General features: G+C 44.0%; 1 protein-coding gene across 2 annotated transcripts in view; it reads left to right on the top strand.

Moving 5' to 3' along the window:
• The window catches only part of LOC126248444 (uncharacterized), a 474,060-nt gene that overhangs the window by 283,639 nt on the left and 163,905 nt on the right, over nucleotides 1-26,516 (top strand). The gene's annotated exons all lie outside the window — the stretch shown is intronic.

The raw sequence follows: 26,516 nt of genomic DNA, 5'->3' as shown, positions 1-26,516 counted from the left end.
GTGGCTATATGAAGTCTTGTGTCATACTCAAGTACGTAGTATTACAGAACTAAGAGGGCGTGCTGAAAAGTAGTGCCTCAGAGTTTTTATTATTTTCTCAATGTTTGTTAAGGTGTTTCATGACATTCATACTACTGTCGACTGTCCCTCATTGGTGACGCAAGTTACACCCCTCTACCACTATAGTGTTCCGAATAGTGGCGTGTAACGTGGTTGTGTGTAACGCAGCTATGTCGGTGCGTGAGAGACCCTCAGAAAACTGAAAGCAAAAATTCGAAAAGTACGTCCACACATGGAGCACCCTCCTCCAGCCAGACTACACACGACGGCTGCGACATTTAATCCGACGCCTTGCGTTCACTGTTATCGATAATCCTTCATTCGGTCCCAACTCGCCCCCACCCGATTTTCACATGTTTTCAGAACTTAAAGAACATATCTGAGAATTTCACTTTGATAATGATGAAGCGACGCAAGCAAAGATGAGGTTGTGGCTCGGCCTCAAAATCAAACATTCTGCAGTGACGGTATCAACTAGTGTCGTTGGGAGAAGTGCGTTCGTCTACAGGGTGATTGTCATGAAATAAGTAAGTAGGTATAAAGAATAAAAATTTATAATGTTAATAACGTCTGTTTGATTTCAGAAGCTTTGAGTTTTCACATAAAAATTCGGAGGTACTACTTTTCAGCACCGTCTCGTACCACGGAAATGTAGAAATGTGGCAGTGGGAGAAGACACGTAACGTAACCCAGTCAACAGATTATTTGATGCCACGATTGCGTCAATAAAACTGTGTATTACGCGTTGTTTTGATCTTCAGTTCGAAAACTGGTTTGATGCACCAATCCATGCCAGTTCATCCTGTGCAAGTGTCTTCATCGTTGCACGACTGTCGTGAATTAAATCTATTTGAACTCGTTTCCTATAGTCAGTCCTTATTCTCCCTCTACAATTTTTCCTCCCACACTTCCATCCATTACCAAACTGACAATTTATTGATGCCTCAGGATACGTCCTGTCAACTGATGCCTTCTCTAAGTCGAACTGTGCAATAAATTTCTCTTCGGCTCACTTCAGTTCAGTACCCTCTCATTTTTAATTTCGATATACGTATCTTCAGCATTCTTCTGTTGCACAACATTTCAAAAGCTTCTATCCTCTTCTTATCCGAACTACTTATCGTTGACGTTTCACATCCATAAGTGACTGTACCAGAGACCAATGCATTCAGAAAATACTTCTTAACGCTTATATTTATATCAAAAGTTTACAAATTCCTCTGTTTCATGAATACTCATCATGCTATTGCCAATCTGCATATTATATCCTCTCTACTTCGGCCATCATAAGTTATTTTACTGCACAAATACCAATACTCAGCTACCACTTTCAGTGTCTCATTTCCTAATCTAATTCTCTCAGAATCGCTTCATTTAACTATTCTACATTCCATTAAACTTATTTTACTTCTGTCTATGTTAATCTCACAATCTCTTATCAGGACACTATTCATTCCGATCAACTACGCTTCTAAGTCCTTTGCCAACTCTGACTGTGTTGCAATGTCATCGACAAATGTTAAGTTTTTATTTCTTCTCCATGAACTTTAATTCCCTTTCCAATTTTTTCTTTGGTTTCCTTTACAGTTTGCTCAGTGCAGGGCCTATATATTGAATACGGTTCGGGATAGGTTAAACCCTGTCTCACTCCCTTTTCAACTATGACTTCCATTTCATATGCTTCTACTTTTATAACTGAAGTCTGGTTTCTGTATGAATTGCAAATAACAACTCGGTCCATATGTTTTATTCCTGCTACCTCCAAAATTTCAGTGTGTCTAGTCCAGTCAACACTGCCACAAACTGCCACAAATGCTATAAACGCAGGTTTGTCTTAGTGTCATAGGGTCAGTATTGCATCTCGTTTTCCTACATATCCCTAGAATCCAAGCTGATCTTCCCAATGGTCATCTACAAATTTTCCCATTCCTTTGTAAATAAGTTGCATCAGCATTTTTCATGGATCACTTACTAAACGGATCATTTGGTAGTATTCACACGTGTGAGCATCTATCTTCCTTAGTGTGGCAACTATTACATTCTTACGAAGTCTGAGGGTATTTTGGCAGTCTCGTATATCTTGAACGCCAGGTGGAATAGTATTGTCATAGTCGGCTCTTCCAAGTATCTCAGTAATTCTGAGGGAATGTGTTCTACTCCAGGGTCCTTGTTTACACTTGGATCTTTCAATGCTCTGTCAGTTTCTTCCCGCAGTATCGTATCTTCCGTCTGATCGTCACGAATTTCCTCTTCTATTTTTATAACGTTGTCGACAAGTTTCTCTTACATAGGTCGTCTATATCTTCGTTCCAACTTTCATCTTCTTTTCTTTGTACGGGGTTGCCATTTGAACTCTTGGTATTCATACAGCTGCTTCTTTTCTCTCCTCTCCAAAGATATCTCTCTATTCTTATGTAGACAGTATGTTTCCTGTCCATAATTACTCATGTTTCTACAGCTTTTAATTTTTCCTCTAGTCTTTCCTGCTTATCCATTTTGCTTTGTGTGTCCCTCGTATTTCTAGACGTCTGTAATACCTTTACTCTGCTCCAATTTTCTCTCTATGGAAAAAGGATTTTTTTTTACCTCTTCCGTGACAGGGCTACAAGCAGTCACATCCAAAATCGGTAAGGAACTCCTATGATAACTTCTCCACCATAAACCTTCTTGCTACATTGACTCCGTAACTCCTAGATTATATATAATCTCATTAGAAGCATAGAAATACAGGCAATAAATAGGGCTTAATTGTCCAATATAAAAAAGATTTTCATGTTCAGTAATAGTTTTTTTAAGCTTGCCTATTGATTTTTGATCTGTATGCTTGTAGCCCCGTCACATAAGAGGTAAAAGCTCTCCAGCGAGGTTTGAACCAACATGTAATGCAGACTTCCCTTTAAGGCACATCATGTTACCACTGAACTAGTGACATAGTCTTGGCATTCAATGGCCCAGTTATAGCTAACATAAAAAGTGAAATTAGCTATAGCGTCTGTGTTGAATGACCTTTCAAGGCTAAAAAACGTAAAAGTACCAACCCCACGACAAACCTTAAGTGAAAATGACTCCGAATATTTAATCTAAATGCCAAGCAAGTGTAGCAGAATGATTCTGAGCCATTCCTGGAAGGAAATTGACGATTATGAAGTTATATGTGTAGTGTCTGTTTTCTCGCACAGTTACGATCCCATAGCCACTAGAATCAATCGAGATACAAAGGAATGAATAACAATAGCTGATAGTGGTCATTGATTTAAATCGATGGGGAATGTTGAAAATTTGTCCTGATCTGGGACTCGAATCCGGGTCTTCTGCTTACTAGGCAAATGTGCTGATCGCTGCGCCATCCGGACACGGTGGTCATCGCAACTGCACAGAATACCCTAGCACGCCTCCTGTAAGACCCAAATTATCAGTATATCAACACACTACTAATATAGTGTCCCTTGTCCATTATTCTCCTTACTCGATGCATTCCACCGATCCTCGTAAGACCTTACTTCAGTTATATATGCGTGTGTTGTCTGTTCTTTCCGATGTCGTCAGTGAATGGGTTCCCATTCCTTCCACGTAGGCAGCAATAGTGGTGCAGGTACAAGCAACCTCAGCGATCACCATTTGTTACATTTATTTAACTCCAGGTATACCATTTACTTACATTGAACCGACCACCTTAATTCAACAACTTTCCCTCTATTTTATCCTTCTCGGGGGTTTCAGTGTTTGCCATACCCTGTGGGGAAGCACCACTTCATCTGATAGGGGCCTTTCTTATGCGACCAGCATTTTACCCACCGTGATCTGCGTCTCTTCAGTGATGTACTCCTACCCACTTCAGTGTCACCCATGCGCCTTTTCAGCTGTCGACCTAACGAACACTTCTCCAACCTTGTGTCTTTGCTACATAGGTTACTACATGACTGTCTTTCTAACAGTGACCAGTTTCCAGTCATCTTGTCACTTCCTTACCACCGCCTGTGGACAGATTTCCACGATGAGTGCTTCAGAGAGTCAACTGGAAGTTGAATGCCTTTATGGTCTTCGCCACCACTGTGTCAGATTACGTCGACAAGTTTGCGCTAAACATCTTCGACGCCGTCACCTGCGCCGCTGAATCTGCTATCCCCCTTTTCTACAGGTTCCGTCCATCACTGACCTATGGCATAGTGGACCAAGGACATCATTACAGCTGTTCAGGATCGTCATAAAGCGCTACATCATCTCAACCAGCGTCCTTCACAGGCCACCCTTAATGACTATGTGCTAAGGCTCGCTATCTATTTAAGCATAGTAAGGAGGAGTGCTTGGACGCTCTCTCTCCCACTTGGAAATTTTGCCTTTTTTTCCCAGGTGTGGGCCAAGCTCCATAGTCTTTCGTACTGGGCCTTGTCCTTAAGGGTGGTCTTTGTAGAGATGCGTCCCTTCTTGCTGATCACGTTACGACCCACTGTGTGACAGCACCAGTGTCCTCTTCTTACCTAGCTATCTTTATAATACAGAAATGGAAAGCTGAAGCGATCTTACATGTTTCGTCCCCCACTAAGCCGAATTGTATGATGATGAAACCTTCAATAAGTGGGAACTGCTTCAGGATCTTCTTTAGAAATGGTCACAGACCCTGATTCAATTCACAATCAAATGTTACAACATTTAAATGTTAATCTGCTCAAGATCTTGAACCATATTTGGTTCAAAGGTGCCCTGCCTTCGTAATGGATAGATGGTATCATCGTCCCAAACCTTAGGCCACTCTAAAACCGAACGTCTCTCGACAGCTACCGACTCGTTAGTCCCACCAACGTGGTATGCAAACTGTTTGAAAGGATGGTTGCCTACAGATAATTCTGATTTTTCAAATCTCAGGCCTTTTGTCCCCCTGTCAGTGTGTTCCCTGGGAGGAACAATCCATACCAAACCATCCATAATCAACAGCAATCTGACAGGCTTTATTTAAAGCGAAACATCATCACGGTCGTTTTCGACCCACATAAAGGATACAGCGTTGCATGGTGTCACCACATTCTTATCATCATCCATGACTGGGGCTGTCAAGACACCATACAGAGTCTTATTCGCTAGTTCTTATCCTACCAGTTGTTCAGGGTTAGAGTTAGTACTTCACTCAGCTTTCCATGGATCGAAGAGAATGTCGCCTCACAGGGTTCTATGCTGCGTGTCACTCTCGTCGTCATAAATGGGCTATTTACCTCTGTTAGGCCACTGGTCACCCTAGCGCTGTATATCGACGACTTTTGCGTTTGATACACCTCCCAGTCAGTAACCTTGACTGAACGCCAGCTCCATGGTGCCATACACAAGGTTTCCACTTAGATGCTTTCCAATGGTTTCCAGTTCTCTCCTACAAAACACGAATCACGAAATTCTGTCGTCGTACTGTGGTTCATACTGATTCAGAACCTTACTTAGATACCCAGCACTTGTATGTTGTTGCACAGTCCCCCTTTCACGGCCTCCTTTTTGATAAAAAGCTGACTTGGGTGCCCCATATTCATCAATCAAGGACTAGCTGCATACAGAAACTTAAAGCTGTCTGCTTCCTTGCCCAAACATCTTGGGGTGCAGATCATGCTCCTGTTCTCTGTATTTACCGAACCCTGGTCTCATCCTGACTGGACTGTGCTTGCCTGGGTTATGGCTTTGCAGCACCTTTAGATTCGAAATTGTTAGACCCATTCCATCGTTGCGACATGCAACTGACCTTCTGAACTGGTCTCTTTGACAAAGTTGTGATCTTCTCTCTTCGGTTCCTCTCCTGGTCTCCTGTGCAATCGTCATTCGACAGTTCCCTCATCATCAAACGTATTGCATTATTTTTGTATACTAGTGGTGTCACCCCCCCCCCCCCGATACTCACCACTCTGCTAGGCCCTCTGCCTGTGGTCGAGTGAGAGGTCGCCTCGGGTCGTAGCAGGTGGCGAAAGACTTCCCAGGCGGCCGCACGTAAGGCCTCCTCGGTTTGCCTGACAAACAGGTTCCAGGTGCTGTCTGTGGCTGACATTGTCGCTGAGCCACATGCTGTCGCATCTCTCGTTTCCGAGGAAATATCTCAGTCTGCAAGATACGGACAATCACAGAGGGTGAGATTATTGATAGTAGGGAGCTCCAACGTTAGACGCGTTATGGAGCCCCCTTAGATACATGGCAACCAAGAAGGGAAAGAAAACCAATGTGCACTCAATATGCACACCGGGTGGAGTCATTCCAGATATGGAACGGGTCCTCCCGGATGCCATGAAGAGCACAGGGTGCTGCCAACTGCAGGTGGTTGCTCACGTCGGTACCACTGATGTGTGTCACTTTGGATCAGAAGAGATCCTCTCTGGTTTCGAGAGGCTAACAGAAGTGGTAAAGGCTGCCAGTCTTGCTTGCAAGATGAAAGCAGAGCTGACCATTTGCAGCATAGTTGACAGGACCGATTGCGGACCTCCGGTACAGAACCGAGTGGAGGGTCTGAATCAGAGGCTAAAACGGTTCTGCGACCGTGTAGGCTGCAGATTCCTCGACTTGAGTAGTTGGGTTTCGGGTTCCGGTGAATAGGTCAGGTGTCCACTATACGCAGGAGGCGGCTACACGGGTAGCAACCGCTATGTGGCGTGGACTGGGCGGTTTCTTTAGGTTAGAAGGGTCTCGGGAAAACACAAGAAGGGCTTCAGTTACAAAGGGAGCAGGCCGAACACAGGAAGAACGTAGATACAGGAACCATCGGTATAACAGTTGTAAATTGTCGTAGCTGTGTTGGGAAAGTACCAGAGCTCCAAGCGCTAATAGAAAGCACTGATGCTCAAATCGTTACAGGCACTGAAAGCTGGCTAAATCCGGAGGTAAGCTCAGCCGAAATTTTTGCGAAGAACGTAAAGGTGTTCCGAAAGTATAGGCTAAACATGGTTGGCGGTGGCATGTTTGTTGCTGTTATAAGTAGTTCATCTTGTCACGAAATTGAAGTAGATAGTTCCTGTGAGTTAGTATGGGCAGAGGTCATTGTTGGCAACTTGAATAATATAATAATTGGGTCATTAAGCGACCTCCCAATTCAAATGATACAGATGCTAAAACGTTCAAAGAAAACTTGAGTTTGACTACGAAGTCTTTCGCGACGGAGACCTTGCATAAAAAATTCTTGGTTTACTTGCCGCGTCAAATTTGGATAACTTGCCAAGCTTTGGATGACTACCTCCGTCATCTTGGTCAGGGGTAAAACTGACTGCCGTGGACCGGTGAGGCTTCCGCTTTTGTAAGCAGTGGACGGCTTCTCATTGGCTGGATGACGTCACGGTGAAAACGGCGCGTACCGAGGTGGCGGCCTCTATGTCCATAGATTTTCGTTGTGCGCTTTATTCAGCGTTGCTTGCAGCGCCATCCATCGCAACAGGCACAGAACTGCGAGGAATGTGAGAAGTCTCCCTCTGCGCTCTTTCTTTATCAATTGCGCGCTTCCATGCATTGCTGAATGCATAACCGGAGTCTCTGTTGAAATTATTTTCACAGAGTCTAATTTCAACTGCTTCCCTGATGACAGAGTCCCAATAGTTTGAAGTGTGAGCAAGTACTCTTGTTTCACCGAATAAAATCTTATGTTTACTTAACAAACTGCTCAGCCACCGCTGATTTTTCTAGATACCTGTTTTTCGGGTGACGCTGATGTTCCACACAGCGATCGGCAACAGTTCTTATAGACTGGCCCACATAATTTTTGCCACACTCGCAAGGAATGCTGTAAATTCCCGGTACTCTCAGGCCGAGATTATCTTTCACGGGTCGCAACACATCCTTAATCTTCCTGGGTGGCCGGAAGACTGGTCTGATTCCTGGCTACGTGGGGTTTCCTACCGTGGGGTTTTCTACAAAGGTGCAGCAGGTAGCGAAGCTGTCTCAAGAACCCGGTTCACTAACGAGGTGTTTGCGAACAGAACCTCCCCCACTGGTTGTCTACCACAGTCGCTCACCCTCAGTGCAGTGTTGTCACCGTTTCTCAGACAGTGTCGTCGTCGATAGCTTTCATTCCGTGCGTTTTCCTATACGACTTCTGTTCTATGCTGAGTACACGATGGAAGTGATAACAACAACGAAAGGGAGGCTGTGTGTTCTCAAGGATGATCATCGTATTTATAGGAAAAATGAAGAATATACGAACTGGATATGCATCAATTATCAAAGGAGTAGGCGCAAAGGCCGTTTAAAAATTGCAAATGGTGAAATCGTTGCTCAACAGCAGCGCTCTTGTCCACCTGACAAAACATATGTGGAGATAAAGAAAAGACTACGTAATTGCAGAAAAAGAGTTCGTGAAGAAAAGACAGTGCCTGTAGCCCAAATTTTTAAGCAGGAATTTCAAGATTTGAAAGATAAAGGATTAGAATTCGTGGCTTATATTCCGAATTATGACAGCTCCAAGACTCAATTGTGTAAGGCGAGAAGAGGAGCTATTGGGACAACCCAGAACCCTGGCTCTAGTTCGGAAATTCACCTTAGCGAAGACCTTTTGAAATTAACGGAAAGTAATAGTTTTTTGAAGATTGATGATGGCTCTGTTCCAGGCAAGAGACTTCTAGTATTTGCTTGTGAAGAAGCAGAGAAAATCCTTTGTGACAATGAAACTGTGCTTATGGATCGAACATTTGACAGCTGTTTGAAACAGTTCAAACAATTGTACTTAATCCACGTCGACATCGTAAGTACAGAAGAGGCAAATAAGATATTTCCTGTTTTATTTGCTTTGCTGCCAGACAAAAGTCGAAATTCATATGAAAGACTTTTTTCTGGATAGAAATCTAAGATGCCTGGGTAGTCACCAAAAACTGCAGTGCTAGATTTTGAAATGGCTACAATTAAAGCAATGAATTCATTGTTCCCTGAAACAAAACTTTCCGGTTGTAATTTTAACTTTAACCAGTGTCTGTGGAAGAAGATACAGGAACTGGGATTAACGGAAGACTATAGGGATAGGGACGAAGTCCGATTGTTTTGTCGCATGTGTGCTGCATTGGCACATCTTCCACTTAACACTGTCGATGAAGCGTGGATTGTAACAATGGAACAAATGCCTAGGGGAGAGAAAATCACAGCATTTGGAAACTAATGGTTGATTAGTGGATGGAAAATTCTAATATTCCTATTGGAATGTCGAATGTTTTTAACCAACGACACAGAACGGCTAATGCTGTAGAAGGTTGGAATAGAAAACTGAACTCCTCAATAAATCAGAAACATCCAAATGTGTACTTCATGATTCAAAAACTGAAGGAGGAGGCAGTGAACGCTATTTTTGAAATTAAGAGATTCCATTGGCGTACCTCTCCAAAAAAGAAAGAAAAGGTACACAGATCTTGACAAAAGATTAAAAGACATTATGAAAACCTATGACGACTCCTCAGATTTAAAAAGGTGTTTAAAATCTCTAGTCTTTTTACAAAAAATGAATAAAAAATTACGATTGATAGAAAAAACGTTCAGTTTGCTACTGTAATGTTGTTGTTGTTCAACAACAAAAAATAAATAAAATGAAAAATGGAAAAAAACGTTTAAACATGCCTATGTACTACGTACATAACCAGTCCAAAGCCTGGATAAAATGTAAAGGGATGTTCTTATTTTCATGTCGATCGGAAAGTTTACGGTTACGATATTTATTTGTAGTCGGAAACACGAGCGTCACCACGGACAGGGTCTAGAGATTCGAAAATTTGGATGATAAAAAATTTACCGTGATGTTCTGTGTGAAAAATTCTGGGATTTGCTGTGAGCTTTAAAAATATTGTTGTTTCAAAATGGTATGTGTAAATACAGCACAAATTTTACCAGCATCAATAATTTCGCAAAGTTAACTTGCCAATTCTGGAGTTTCGTTGTATATGCCATACGAAACTAATTATCTCATTCACAAAAGTACGCTTTTAACGGTATTTCTAAAGTTCTAATACAAAATCTGCTATTCATTGAATTTTTAACTCAACAAAAGTGAAATTTCACTTGGTAAATTTCTTACATAACATGGTCACTCGTCCTGCGATACTTCCAGAATTTTTGGTGAAGGTGGACTGAGGACTCAGACAGCTGGTTGCCCACTTTTCTGTCAGAGTCTTTTAAACACGATCATATTTGCCTTTATTGTGCTCCAACAGGAGCATTTTTCAGCTGATTATTATGTAGTTCATTTTATAAAGATGAAATTGCAACTAGATGAACTTTGGAGGAGTCATCTATATTAAGCAACGAATTTTATCATCTGTAGACATCAAGAACAAGATTCTAGTTATCGAGACTTTAAACGCCGCATCTAAGCATAGGAAAATATTTTGTAATTTCTTTCAGATGAACACGCCCATTGTCGCGTAAATTTTTATCTAATTACTAACAGTAAACCCGGCGTTGCCCGGATATTTATTCATCCCAGTTTTATGTCAGTTCATCCCCTCTTCCCTCATCTCTCTTGTCCATTTAGTCCTATCCCGTCTCTCTATCCACCTCCTACTTCCGCCCATCTCCTCCATCTGCCCCCCTCTCACAACACTTCCTCCTCCTCCTCTCCATCCTCCTCTCCTTCTCCTTCCATCTTCCAATCTCTGTCCACCGCCTCCTCCGCTTTTTATGATAGTACATCAAATTCACAATAACACCCCTAATTGATGTATTTATTACAGTGTTCCATTAGTCATTCACCACCTTCCCCCTTTCTCTGTTTACCTGCTGCTCCCTCTCTCTTTTAATCTGCTTCTATCACTTCTCTGGATGCACCTCCTCCCCCTTCCCCACCCCCATCACGTTCTCCTCTCTCCGTATATCTCCTCCTCCGCCTCCATCATGCCATCTCCCCTTTCCCCATCTATGAAAAAATGCGTATATCTCCCAACTTTCATGCTGACTGACGAAACGATGTTGAATTTATTTAAAGGTAGGCCAACCCTCCTCCATCCAGCATACGTTGGCTTGTATAAATGCCTTCACCACGAAAACATACATACATGAGCCAACTCCCAAGCTGATCAGTCAAACGGTGTGTAATTCTGTTGTAACGTACCCTCCGCCATACACCGTATGAAATTTCACGTAGACGGTGAGGTTCCCCTTGTTTTGAAGATCAAATGTACAAAATTTAATCAAGACCGGAGCAACACTGTGGTTTTTGTTGAAATCCGTAAGTAAAGTACCCTCCACCATGCACTGGACGAAGTTTTATGTAGACAGTGGCCTTCCATTTGGTTTGGGAATAGGGATTCATTTTTATACACCCCGCTCCCTCTATGCCGACTTAGTTGCAAAACATAAATAATAGATTCGAACAACAGAATAATAGCAACGAGATTATGAGAGCAGTGACTTTCAGTGTTATGCAGAATAAAGTTATACCTTGTAAATTATCACGACACAAAATGAAGATGATAAGCAATGTGGGACTTCCTTCCGTTTGCGTATGAAACTCTCGGAGAACTCCAGTGGGGTGAGGAGGGTGGGAGGGGGCAGCAAGGGGAGCCTCAATTTGTTTTGCCGGCCCGGGCCTCTGACAGGTTTAGCGCGCCACTTCTCGTATGAAACCCCACGGTAGGAAACCCCACGACACCTGATTCCCTGCCGGCTCAGGACTCTGCCGATCTTGCTGGTCGTTGCACCGCAGAATGGTAGCCGCACGATGTGTTGGTCCTCTTCATCTGTTCGAACAGCGACCCACCTAGGTTTCTTCGCCAGAGTAGAACTGATATGACGGATCGGAATATCCATTTTTTATGAATATCGTCGTCAGATGGTTAATCTCGGAGCCGAGATGATCCTTGTCCGAAATAGACCTTGCTCTGTGTACCAAGGTATTCAGCATAGCTCTCTTCTGAGCTGGGTGGTGAAAACTACGCGCGTTTAGATATAAATCTGTATGTATCGGTTTTCTGTACACAGAATGTCCGAGACGTCCATCTGATTTTCGCTCCACCAGTACATCAAAGAAGGGTAACTTCCCATCCTTCTCCACCTCCTCTGTAAATCGTATGTTCTGATGTATACCATTCAAATGATCAACAAACTGCTGCAGTGCCTCATTGTCATGTGGCCAGATTAAAAATGTATCGTCCACATACCTGAAGAAGCAGGATGGACGTAAGGGAGCACTGTTCAACGCTCGTTCTGCGAAATCCTCCACGGAGAAGTTAGCTATGCCTGGTGACAGTGGCGAACTCATGGCTGTTCCGTCAGTCATTTCATAATATTTTCCACCATACAAAAAATAGGTGGTCGTAAAAGTGTGTCGAAATAACTTCAGTATTTCAGGAGAGAAATGAGCAGCCAACAGTTTTAACGTATCTTTCACCGGTACCTTTGTTAACAAAGAGGCCACATCTAGGCTGATCATGATGTCATACGGACCTATCCTCATTTGCTTTATGATGTCCACAAACATTTCTGAGTTATTAATATGATGGCTACAGTGGCCGACTGTCGGTGCTAATTATTTGGTTATGTATTTTGCCAACCGATATGTAGGAGACCAAGTAGCACTAACAATAGGTCTCAACGGGACCTCATCCTTATGCACTTTGGGTAGACCATATAACCTGGTTGACCTTGGTGCTCTTGGTCGTAGATTCTTGACTAGTTTTTCTGGGAGGCCAGAGTTCTTCAGTATCTCCCCTGTCTTCCTGCTAAGTGCTGCTGTAGGATCCCGTTTAAGAATCCGGTACGTGGCATCTTCCAATAATAGGACCACTTTCTTATGCTAATCGGTAGCATTGAGGATAACTGTGGCATTCTCTTTGTCGGCTGGTAATACAACTAACTCTTCATCCTTCCCCAACTATTTCAATGCTAGTTTCTCCACTCTGCTTACATTGGACTTAGGAGGCTTGGCTGTTGCTAAAATCCGACTAGTTGCAAGTCTTACCTCATCTGCTGCCTCTTCAGGAAGGTGCCGAACCGCTTGTTCTACTCCATTGATAATCTCGGCCACTGGTAGCTTTTGTGGAGCTGGAGAAAAGTTCAGTCCCTTACTGAGAACTGAGATGGTGGCGTCATCAATTTCCTTCTCGGAGAAGTTGATAACAGTGCGATGTTCGTCGCTGGACCCAGAAATTCCTTTTCCCCGGTTTAGGTGCACAAATTTATCAGCCTGTTTTGCTGTAGTCTTGCTTAAATTAGCACCCTGATGTGCAGCCAAGGTCGTGTCAACCCATTCCCAGTCCCATGGTGACACAAAACTGCAGACAAAAACAGATGGCAACTATATAAGGAGCGAGTGTTGGCATCCAGTTCATACCTCGTATGGTGTATCCTCTCCTGGACGGTCGCAAGACTTGTCTTCCGCAAAATTCTATTCACTGCAGCAGTTCGGATGAGATGTTTGACAACTGCGAAATTTGGTACAACCTCTTTGTCACGACAACGTTGTAGAAAAGCCAGATTACTCAGCAGCTGTGACTGTTTCGAGCGCAGCTTCTCCAGCCGACGAACGCTGCGCCCTACATCCTCCCCATAGAGGAAACTAATATGACTACGAAGTCTTTCGCGACGGAGTCATGCATAAAAAGTTCTCGGTTTACTTTCCGCGTCAAATGAGGATAGGTCCGAATGACATCATGATCAGCCTAGATGTGGTGTCTTTGTTTACAAAGGTACCGATGAAAGATACGTTAAAACTGTTGGCTGCTCACTTCTCTCCTGAAATACTGAAGTTATTTCGACACACTTTTACGACCACCTATTTTTTGTATGGTGGAAAATATTATGAAATGACTGACGGAACAGCTATGGGTTCGCCACTTTCACCAGCCATAGCTAACTTCTTCGTGGAGGATTTCGCAGAACGAGCGTTGAACAGTGCTCCCTTACGTCCATCCTGCTTCTTCAGGTATGTGGACGATACATTTTTAATCTGGCCACATGACAATGAGGCACTGCAGCAGTTTGTTGATCATTTGAATGGTATACATCAGAACATACGATATACAGTGGAGGTGGAGAAGGATGGGAAGTTACCATTCTTAGATGTGCTGGTGGAGTGAAAATCAGATGGATGTCTCGGACATTGTGTGTACAGAAAACCGACGCATACAGATTTATATCTAAACACGCGTAGTTTTCACCACCCAGATCAGAATAGAGCTATGCAGAATACTTTCGTACACAGAGCAAGGTCTATTTCGGACAAGGATCATCTCGGCTCCGAGACTAACCATCTGACGACGATATTCAGAAAAAATGGATATTCCGACCGCGATATCAGATCTACTCTGGCGAAGAAACCTAGGAACGTCGCTGTTCGAACAGATGAAGAGGACCAACACATCGCGCGGCTACCATTCTGCGGTGCAACGACCAGTAAGATCGGCAGAGTCCTGAGCCGGCAGGGAATCAGACCAGTCTTCCGACCACCCAGGAAGATTAAGGAGATGTTGCGACCCGTGAAACATAGTCTCGGCCTGAGAGTACCGGGAATTTACAGCATTCCTTGCGAGTGTGGCAAAAATTATGTGTGCCAGTCTATAAGAACTGTTGCCGATCGCTGTGTGGAACATCAGCGTCACCTCAAAAACAGGTATCTAGAAAAATCAGCAGTGGCTGAGCACAGTTTGTTAAATAAACATACGATTTTATTCTCTGAAACAAGAGTACTTGCTCACGCTTCAAACTATTGGGACTCTGTCATCAGGGAAGCAGTTGAAATTAGACTCTGTGAAAATAATTTCAACAGAGACTCCGGTTATGCATTCAGCAAGGCATGGAAGCGCGCAATTGATAAAGAAAGAGCGCAGAGGGAGACTTCCCACATTCCTCGCAGTTCTCTGCCTGTTGCTATGGATGGCGCTGCAAGCAACGCTGGATAAAGCGCGCAAAGAAAATCTATGGACATAGAGGCCGCCACCTCGGTATGCGCCGTTTTCACCGTGACGTCATCCAGCCAATGAGAAGCCGTCCACTGCTTACAAAAGCGGAAGCCTCACCGGTCCACGGCAGTTAGTTTTACCCCTGACCAAGATGACGGAGGTAGTCATCCAAAGCTTGGAATGTTATCCAAATTTGACGCGCCAAGTAAACCGAGAACTTTTTATGCAAAACTTGAGTTTGATTTCAATCAGACCCCTGACTCATACGGTTATTGTTGGAGGTGACTTTAATTTACCCTCGATATGTTGGCGAAAATACTAGTTTAATTCCGGAGGTACGCATGAAATATCATCCGAAATTGTGCTAAACGTATTCTCTGAAAATTGGTTCGACAAGTTAGTTCATGAGCTCACGCGAATAGTAAAAGATTGTGAAAACACACTTGATCTCTTAGTAACAAATAATCCTGAGATAATAACGACCATCAAAACGGATACAGGGATTCGTGACCACATGGTTGTCGTAACGAGATTGAATATTGTAACCCCCAAACCCTCAAAAAATAAACGAAAAATATACTTATTCAGAAAAGCAGATAAATATTCACTTGACGCCTTCCTTAGCGACAATCTCCACTCCGTCCCAATTAATAATATAAGATAGACCAGATGTGACTTGAATTCAAAGAAACAGTATCAACAGCATTTGAGAGATTTATACCAAATAAATTAACAAACGACGGAGCTGATCCTCCTTGGTACACAAAACGAGTCAGAACGCTGTTACAGAAACAGCGAAACAAATATGCCAAATTTAAACAGACGCAGAGTCCCCAAGACTGGCGAACTTCTACAGAAGCTCGAAATTTAACGCGGACTTCAATGCGAGATGTCTGAACCATTTTTCCACAGCGAAACTTTGTCTCGAAACCTGGCAGAAAATCCAGAGAGATTCTGGTTGTATGTGAAGTATGTTAGCAGCAAGAAACAATCAGTGCCTTCTCTGCGCAATAGCAATGGAGATACCATCGAAGACAGTGCTGCCAAAGCAGAGTTATTAAACACAGCCTTCCGAAATGCCTTCACGAAAGAAGACGAAGTAAATATTCCAGAATTCGAATCAAGAGCAGCTGCCAACATGAGTAACGTAGAAGTAAATATCCTCGGAGTAGTGAAGCAACTTAAATCATTTAGTAAAAGCGTCTTCTGTTCCAAACTGTATAGCAATTAGGTTCCTTTCGGAGTATGCTGATGCTTTAGGTCCATGCTTAACATTCATATACAACCGTTTGCTCGACGAAAGATCCGCACCCAAAGCCTGGAAAGTAGCGCAGGTCATACCAATATTCAAGAAGGGTAGTAGAAATAATCCACTTAATTACAGGTCCATATCATTGACGTCGATATGAAGTAGAATTTTGGAATGTATATTGTGTTCGAACATTATGAATTACCTTGAAGAAAACGGTGTATTGACACACAGTCAAGATGGACTTAGAAGAAATTGTTCTTGTGAAACTCAACTAGCTCTTTGTTCGCAGGGGATTTCAGATCGATTCCGTATTTCTGGATTTCCGGAAGGCTTTTGGCACTGGTACCACACCAGCGACTTGTAGTGAAATGGCGTGCTTACTGAATATCGTCTCAGTTATGTGACAGGATTTGTGATTTCCTTTCAGAGAGGTCACAGTTCGTGGTAATTGACTGAAGGTCGTCGAGTACAACAGAAGTGATTTCTGGCGTTCCCCAAGGTATTGTTATAGGCCCTTTGCTGTTCCTAATTTATATAAACGATTTGGCAGACAATCTGAGCAACCGTCTTAGGTTGTTTGCAGATGACGCTCTCTTTTATCGACTAATGAAGTCATCAGAAGATCAAAACAAATTGCAAAACGATTCAGGAAAGATATCTCAATGGTGCGAAAGTTGGCAGTTGACCCTAAATAACGAAAAGTGTGAGGTCATCCACATGAGTGCTAAAAGGAACTCGTTAAAATTCGGTTACACGATAAATCAGTCTTATCAAAAAGCTGTAAATTCAACTAAATACCTAGGTATTACAATTACGAACAACTTAAATTGGAAGGAACAAGAAGAAAATGTTGTGGGGAAGGCTAACCAAAGGCAGCGTTTTGTTGGCAGCACACTTATAAAATGTAACATATCCACTAAGGAGACTTCGAACAGTACTCTTGTCCGTCCTCCTTTAGAATACTGCTGCGCCGTGTGGGAACCTTACCAGATAGGACTAACGGAGTACATCGAAAAAGTTCAAAGAAGGGCAGCACGTTTTGTATTATCGCGAAATATGGGACAGAGTGTCACAGAAATGATACAGGTTTTGGGCTGGAAATGATTAAAATAAAGGCATTTTTTGTGGCGGCGGAATCTTCTCACTAAATTCCAATCACTAACTTCCTCCTCCGAATGTGAAAATATTTTGTTGACACCGATCTACATAGGGAGAAACGACGATCACGATAAAATAAGGGATATCAGAGCTCGTACGGAAAGATATAGGTGTTTGTTCTTTCCGCGCCCTGTACGAGATTGGAATAGTAGAGAATTATGAAGGTGCAGAGTGTCAGTGTAGATGTAGATGTTGTGTTAATCAGGAGTTTCAGGCTGCTACCATCTTTTACACTGACAGCTCTAAAACCGTGGGTAAATTGGGATATGCTTTTACGTCTCCTGTCAGTCAGGAACACCATTCGTTGTCAGGAGCAAATAGTGTTTTTACGGCAGAGCTGATGACCGTTAATAGTGCCCTCCATTTTGTTAAACGGAGCCACCTTGACTGATTTCTAACTTGTAGTGACTCAATGGGCGGTCTTGAGTGGTCTGTAGACTAATTGTCTGGTATTAGTCTTGTAATTCTGTTGTCTCTGCTCTTCATGACTTCCGAACAGAATTTAGTCATACTGCCTGCCCAGTTTTTCTCTGGGTTCCACATCATAGTGGGCAATAAATTGTACGATCATTTGGCCAGAGCAGCGATACCTGCACGCCGACCCCCAGTTCGCTGATTTGCAGATGCAAATAAGGCCTCAGCTCACTCGAAGATGGAACGACATCTGGAGGGCTAGATTCCCCTGTAATGACCTCCGCACTACCACGGAGAGTATCGCTGCGTAGTGCTCTCTCTTCTGTTCCCTACAAAAGGTATCCACCGTTCTGTGTCGGTTCCACGTCTGTTATACCACGCTAATCCATAGTTTTATTCTGTATAATGAGCCACCCCCGAATTGTGGTTGTTGAGGAGGACAGACAGTAGCTCCTATCGTGATTCAATGCTGCCTCCTCCTGGTCCTTCATGCTAAGCGTGGCCTGCAGGATTCTTTGTCTCTAATATTGGTGGAAAATTCACGGAGGTTGAACTGATTGTTTGTTTCCTCGATGAAAATGAATTTTATTCTCACATGTAAGGTTTTAAGTTACCTTCTGGCTGGGTTCGACGTTGATGCGTCTCCCGTCAGTTGACTCTTTCGTCGCTCCTTTTTTTTTTTTTTTTTTTTTCCTTTGGATGCTATTTGCCTCCTTTTCTGCCCTGTTCTCCATTTTAAGTTTCTCTTCAACGCTTCGATAGATCATGGGTGGGACGGCTGTGGCTGAGACGGCTCCCATCGCATGCAGAGCATGCTCATCCACAGCCTTACTTGCATTAATGTGATAAAAGTACGGGATAGCGATATGCACATATGCAGATGGTGGTAGTATCACGTACACAAAGTATAATAGGGCAGTACATTGGCGGAGTTGTCACTTGTCAGGTGATCGATGTGAAAAGGTTACGGCTGGCCGGTGTGGCCCTGCGGTTCTAGGCGCTTCAGTCTGGAACCGCGTGACCGCTACGGTCGCAGGATCGAATCCTGCCTCGGGCATGGATGTGTGTGATGTCCTTAGGTTAGTTAGGTTTAAGTAGTTCTAAGTTCTAGGGAGTGATTACCACAGATGTTAAGTCCCATAGTGCTCAGAGCCATTTGAACCATTTTGAAAAGGTTTCCGACGTGATTATGGGCGCACAATGGGAATTAACAGACACTGAACACAGTGTGGTATCATTCCATGTAGGCTTTCACGGCCGGCGTCTTCATCAGTAAACACTTCCGGGCTAAGTTGCCGTGGTCGATCTGTAGAACTACTTCTCCCTGACGTTTCGTTCTCAGCTACGGAGAACATCCTCGGAAGATGTTCTCCATAGCTGAGAATGAAACGTCAGGGAGAAGAAGTTCTACAGATCGACCACGGCAACTTAGCCCGGAAGTGTTTACTGATGACAGTGTGGTAGTTCGAAAAAGAAAGAGGACATTCTATTTCGGAAATCATTAGGGAATTCAGTGTTCCGTGGTCCACAGTATCAAGAGTGTGCTGAGAACATCAAATTTCAGGCATTACATCTCACCATATCAGTACTAACAGACAAGCAACACTGCGTGAAGTAACCGTACAGATCAATGTGAGACGTACGACGAACGTATCTGGTTCGACAGTGTGGCGAAGTTCGACGTTAATGAGCTATGGCAGTCATGGGGTCGTGACCATATCGGCTGGACCATACGTCACTGAAAAACCGTGTCTTCGTCAGACGAGTGCCGATTTGAGTTGGTAAGAGCTGATGGTAGGTTTACAGTGTGGCGCAGACCCCTCGAAGCAATGGACCTGAGCTGTCAACAAGGCACTGTGCAACTTGGTGATGCCTCCATAATGGTGTGAACTCTGTTCATATAGAATGGACTGCATCATCTGGATGTTCGGCTACTTGGAGACTATTTTCAGCGATTTATGGTCGTCACGTTCCCAAACAACAACGGAATTTTCGTGGATGAAAATGTGCCATGTCACTAGGCCACAAATGTTCACGATTGGTTTGAAGAACTCTCTGGATAGTTCGAACGAATGTTTTGGCCATTCAGATCACCCGAAATGAATCCCGTCGAACATTTGACATAGTTGAGAGGTAAGTTCGTGCAAAAGGATGGCCGACACGATATTAAGAAGTAACACACGACTTTTGTCACATCGGTGTATTTCTCTCATCTCGTTTTGTATTGGCAGTCCAACAGATTTCCTTAATTTTTTTTTTTTTTTAGTATGCTCATTTTTACTGTTCGGAATCTGCGAACTGGAAGGCATTCTTTGCTTTTTAACTTCCTTTGCCCGTCATCGGGTTGAGGGGGGGGGGGGTCAGTTGTGTGGTTGGGTTTCTCTCGCTATGAATGAGACGTGGGAGACCCCTCGTCTTCTCTGTCATACGTACCGACCCGACCCATACATATCTCCGTAAATTATTTTTCAGCCGTGGCATCAGTACTCCCTTCACTCGACTTTAACGCTCCTACGTACTTTAATTATCAGATTATAGCTCCAGATGAACGACCCCTAGATCGAGAGACCGATCACCTTACGGTTTAGTCTCTTAACCGTCAATCACCAACTAATGGGCTTGAGGGGTGCATCACTGTTAGTGATGCAATCTGCATCACGAGCACTCACACTCACAACCACCTTGCGAAGAATGTTCCATGTTACGGCCTCGATTTCGGTGTGAATATTGTTTTTCAAGTCCTAGATACCTGTTGGCATACACGTTGGAGTCCAGAAAACTTCACAGGAAAGTCACAAATTGATAAATCAGGCGAACAGGGTTCCAGTTGTCACCAAAGTGGGGAACAAGACTCTGAGGAATCATTCTACATAGACTGTCCTTGACATTCTGCCTCAGTGAGCGGTTGCGCCATCCTGTTACGACGACTTCATATGGCTACCCTTAAAACGCTTTTCCTGCATTACATAAAAAAATATCGATCTGATGCTACTGTGGCAGTGCAATTTGAGTCACTCTTAAAAAGTGCAGACACGCCACACCACACACTAAGTTTCTGACTCTCAACTGGTCCTTCGGTGCGTTTTATGAGGATTGGTCAGCGCCCAGTTTTGTCTGCTCACATTGCCCAATAAGTGGAAATGGAACACGTCAGTCATCATGCAGTTGTTGAGAAAATCCGGTTAAGTGTTGGTCATCTCCAGAAGCTGTGAACGGAACATGTGACGTGCTTGCCGATCTCTGGGCAGTAATTGTTGCACCACTTGGAGCTCGCAGGGATGGAAATTGATATGCAGATGCAACATCCGTCGCAGAGGTCTGATCGAGACATTAAGGACTTGTGAATGCCAACAAACAGATCGCGCTGAACTTAGCTGAAAGCAGCTGTTACTATTCCATTGTCATCAAAGAGGCAAACCGTTAGTGTGGTAACTAATTCACTGCAGATGCTGTTATTCTGAACTGCTGAACCCATATTTTCTTCAACTTCTGGAATGGGACTTGACGTTTACGACAAAAATCAACATATTGCCGAAACAAACGCAGCGTTCATATGGTACTACCACCATATTCGAAATACGTTTGCAGTGTGAGCGCAATATGTTGGTTTCGCCCATGACTCGTGCTGAATGGTAATGCTTTGAACTGCACTACTCTCTGGCACCAACATCAACCCTTCAGTTAGCCATGTTAAAAAATGATGAACAGTTTAAAACAGCTTATAGTTTCTGCCGCAACCTGTACAAAAGAGAATGTGTATACAAAGCGAAACTCAATACAAACTTTATTGTGCCAGCATGACTTCCAGATATGTGAAGAGCATGCAACAACCTGATGCAAATAGTTACAGCTACAATGTTGTGAGCGCTCAAGCTAAAGTTAACTAATTTTATATGAAGAAAAGAAGCATTTAAATTACACAACAGTGCTGAGAAGTTTTTAACTTCAAAATTGCAGCTTATTGCTTTTTCTTACAGTGAATTTGAAATTTAAGCATCTGAAAAATTATATGACGGAATTACAAGAAGATCTAGATCTACATAGATACTCTGCAAGTCACCGTAAGGTGCGTGGCAGAGGATACCCTGTACTTGCCATTTCGCGCTGTTCCACTCGCAAATAGAGCAAAGGAACGTCGACTGTCAGTATGCCTCCCAATAGACCCTAATTTCTCGAACCTTACATTCGTGGTCCTTACACGCAATGTATGTTGGTGGCAGCAGAATCTTTCTGTCGGCGTCGTACCGTTCATCCGGAACCAGAACTTTACTCAATGACGATCCACTCATTGTAGTGGAGACGTATCGATTGTTAGGACTGGATTTCGACGCCCGATTATCGTGGCTTCCTCACCTTCGTCAGCTTAAGCGGAAAGGCTGGCAGCACCTCAATGCCCTCCGCTGCCTGAGCAACACCAATTGAGGTGCAGATCGCTCTACGCTGCTGCAGCTCTACGGAGCCCTTGTTCAATCCTGCCTTGACCATGGGAGTCTGGTTTATGGTTCGGCAGCGCCCTCAGCGTTGCGTCTACTCGACCCAGTGCACCCCTGGGGTGTTCGCTTAGCGACAGGAGCTTTTAGGACGAATCCGGTGACCAGCGTCTTTGCGGAAGCCAGAGTCCCTCCATTGCACGTTAGGCGTGCACAACTGCTCGCCTGTTACATTGAACACGTTCGTAGTTCTCCTGCGCATCTGAATCACCGTCTCTTTTTCCCACCCATGGCGGTTCACCTCCTGCAAAGGCGGCCCAGGTCAGGGCTTCCAATTGCAGTTCTTGTCCGATCCCTTCTTTATGAACTGGGGTCGTTGCCTTTACTACCTATACTTGAGTTCCATTCACGTACACCTCCTTGGTGTACACCTAGGCCGCGGATTCGCCTGGACCTTTCACATGGCCCTAAGGACTCAGTTAACCCCGCTGCTCTCCGCTGCCACTTCCTCTTGATTCTTGACATCTACCGAGGCCACAAGGTGGTTTACACCGACCGCTCGATGGCTGATGGTCACGTCGGCCTCGCGTATGTCCATGGTGGACGTATTGAACAACATTCCTTGTCCGATGGCTGCAGTGTTCTCACTGCGGAGCTGGTGGCTATATCTTGTGCCGTTCAAGCCCTGTGGAGTCATTTCTTCTGTGTACAGACTCCTTGAGCAGTCTACAAGCTATCAACCAGTGCTACCCCCGTCATCCTTTGGTAGCGACCACCCAGGAGTCCATCTGTGCCGTGGAACAGTCCGGTCGTTCAGTGGTGTTTGTCTGGACTCAGGTCACGTCGGAATCACAGGCAATGAACTTGCCAACAGACAGGCCAAACAGGCTACGCGGAAACCGTTTATGGAGGTCGGCTTCTCTGTAACTGACCTGCGTTCAGTACAGACGCTGCAAGGTCTTGCGGCTTTGGGAGACGAAATCGCATAACCTCAGCACGCACAAAACACTACGTATCATTAAGGAGACTACAAATGTGTGGCAGTCCTTCATGCGGGCCTTTCGCAGGTACCCTGTGGTTCTCTGCCGGCTCCGCATTGGCCACGCTTGGGTGACACACGGCAACCTCCTGCGCCGTGATGATCCACCTGTCTCGGTGCGGCGCCCGGCTGACCGTGGCCCGTATCTTGGTGAGCTGTCCTTTTTTGGCTGCCCTACTACGGATTGTTCAGTTACCGGACTCGTTGCCATTAATTTTAGCTGACAACGCCTCATAGGCTAATTTAATTTTACGTTTTATACGTGACGGTGGGTTTTATCATTTTATATAAGTTTTAGCGCATGTCCTACGTCTTTTCGTGTTCTCCACTCTAATGCTTTTAGGGTGGATGTTTTAATGTGTCGCAGAGTGGCTGGCTTTTCCTTTTTATTCTCATGGTCGACCAGCCACGGTCATCTGCTCTCTTGTTTTTACCCCTTCTACCTGTTTCTTGCTTCTCTCTGTGGTTTTCTTTTCCTGCTTTGTCCATAGCAGTGTTGGTTATCCTTCTGTCGTTCTTCTCGTTCTTCCATTCTCCAGTTATTGTATTGTACGTCTCATTTCTTTTCTTCTTACCCTTGTGTAATTATTTTACCGGGAACAAGGGACCGATGACCTCACAGTTTGGTCCCCCCCCCCCCCCTAAAGACGGAGATTAGCGATCATGATGTCATTATAGCAACTATGATTACAAAAGTTAATAAATCAGTCATGAAGGCTAGGAGATAGTTTCTGCTAGATAGAGCAGATAAGCCGTAATTAACATCTTATTTAAAAAGTGAATTGGCGTCACTTAGTGCCAGTAAGATGGATGTAGAGAAATTATGGGCAAAATTTAAGCAAATTGTAAGTCGGCGTCAGGAGAGTTACTTGTCCAGTAAGTAGATGAAGAATGGAAAAAACCCACCATGGTTTAACAACGAAATTCGTAAGATGCTAAGGAAGCAGAGGCTGTTGCACTCTAGATTCAAAGCACAAACGACGACAAGGGAAGGCTAGTAGAGATTCGTGCGTCTGTGAAAAGATCTATTCGTGAAGCATACAACTACTACCACCGTCATACCCTAGCACAAGATCGGGCAGAGAACCTGAGAAAATTCTGGTCGGACGTAAAATCGTTAAGCTAGTGTAAGGCTTCCATTCAGTCCACATCAAAATGAAAGCCGAAGTTTTACATTTCACTTTCTAGAAATCGTTCTTGCAGTAGAACCATAAAAGATATCGTCATTTGACCATCGGACAGATTCGCATATGGACGACAAAGAAATAAGCATACCTGGCGTAGAGGAGCAACTAAAAGATTTGGGAAAAAAAAACCACCAGGTCCGGATGGAAGCCGGCCGTGGTGGCCGAGCGGTTCCAGGCGCTTCAGGCCGGAACGGTGCGACTGCTACGGTCGCAGGTTCGAATCCTGCCTCGGGCATGGATGTGTGTGATGTCCTTAGGTTAGTTAGGTTTCAGTAGTTCTAGGGGACTGATGACCTCAGATGTTAAGTCCCATAGTGCTCAGAGCCATTTTAACCATTTGTAGCCAGTAAACAGATTCTAATAATACTTAGAAAGTGTAGTTTTTGTGCAAACACACTTTTTTTAAATGGAACAGTGCCTATTTACATTAACAAACCAAAAGTAGGGCAAATGATGTCAGTGGTGTTTGTTGCAAGCGTTAATACCTTCGTTAACAGCCTGGAATGGGGCACCATGTCAAATGCTCTCAATCTAGAAACACGGAATCTGCCTGTTGCCCTTCATGCATAATTGTCAGTACGTCATGTGAGAAAAGGGCAAGCTGAGTTTCACTAGAGAGATGCTTTCTAAAACCATGTTGATTCGTGGACATTAGCTTCTTAGCCTCAAGAAATTTTAATATATTCGAACTGAGAACGTGTTCAAGGATTCTGCAGCAAACAGAAGTTAGGGATATTGGTCTGTAATTTTTCGGGTACGTTCTTTTGCCTTTCTTATATACTGGAGTTGCCTGCGCTCTTCTCCAGTCTGTTGGGACTTGGTGCTGGGCGAGAAATTCACGACAAATGCGGGCTAGTTAAGGTGAAAATGCCGTAGAGTACTCTTTGTAAAATCTAACTGGGGTTCCATCCGGACTTGGTGATTTATTTCTTTCCAAATCTTTCAGTTGCTACTCTACGCTAGGTACGCTTATTCCTATGTCGTCCATAAGGGAGTCTGTCCGATGGTCAAATGGGGGTGTGCTTGTTCTATGCTCCTGTCTGAATGACTTTTTTAAGGTGCAATTTAAAACTTCTGCTGCACGAGACTGGCCAACAAGGGGTCAAAGGGAAGCCTTAGACCCGCTTAGCGATTTTACGTACAACCAGAATTTTCTCAGGTTCTCTGTCAGATGTTTAGCTAAGCTGTGACGGTGGTAGGTGTTGTATAGCTTCGCGCATAGAGCTTTTCACAGGCGCACGAATCTCAGATAACTTTCACTTGTCGTCATTTATGCGTTCCCTTTCGAACCTAGAGTGCAACAGCCTCTGCTTCCTCAGCATCCGCCGAATTTCGTTATTAAACCATGGTAAGTCCTTTTCATCCTTCACCCACTTACAAGGCACATATCTCTCCAGACCACGATTTACAAGATGACTGTGGGTGTGTTTTCATAACTTATCTTCCATTTTTGAAAACCGTAAAACCACATTATTTTATCCTGTTTAACAAATGTGGTTAATCATTTCTCAATGAATGAGCCCTGTTTAATCGCAATCTATCGTCAAAGGATTTTATGATTTCAGTTAGTTACATAATGTTTTGATTAATCTTTGGTTTAGCAGGACATTGATTTCATGGAAGACAGTAAAAAATGTTCAAATGTGTTTGAATTCCTAAGGGATGACACTGCTGAGGTCATAGGTACTTAGACTTACACTAGTTAAACTAACTTATGCTAAGAACACACACACACACACACACACACACACACACACACACACACACACACAAGTTTCCTGGTTGGTCGGCTTCTCTGTACGACAGATCAAATTATACAGTGAGCATCGCACAGGTGGTGAGAACATCTGTGGGTGCCATTCGGTTCTGGGACAGAGGGTTGGTTGGTCCTCCCCCCCCCCCCCCCCTTTTTTTGCTAAGGGCTCCTGTGAGCCTGATTTGTGGCGCCCCGACTGCTTAGTTTAATGCAGGCATAGCTGCTTTGTTTGGCCTTTGCAGGCGCGCCCGAGGGAGGACTCAAACCTCCTGCTGGAGGGGCCGCGCAATCCGTGCATGGCACCTCGAACCTCGTGGCCACTCGCCGCGGCGGATGATAGTATTTGAAGTGATCATAGAGAATATCCATTCTTTTTTACTGTCTTGAAATTGGTGTTG

This window comes from Schistocerca nitens, chromosome 3 (assembly GCF_023898315.1).
Source record: "Schistocerca nitens isolate TAMUIC-IGC-003100 chromosome 3, iqSchNite1.1, whole genome shotgun sequence".
Taxonomy (NCBI): domain Eukaryota; kingdom Metazoa; phylum Arthropoda; class Insecta; order Orthoptera; family Acrididae; genus Schistocerca; species Schistocerca nitens.
The sequence above is the reverse complement of the archived record's forward strand: the minus strand, read 5'-3'. Positions and strand labels throughout refer to the sequence as shown.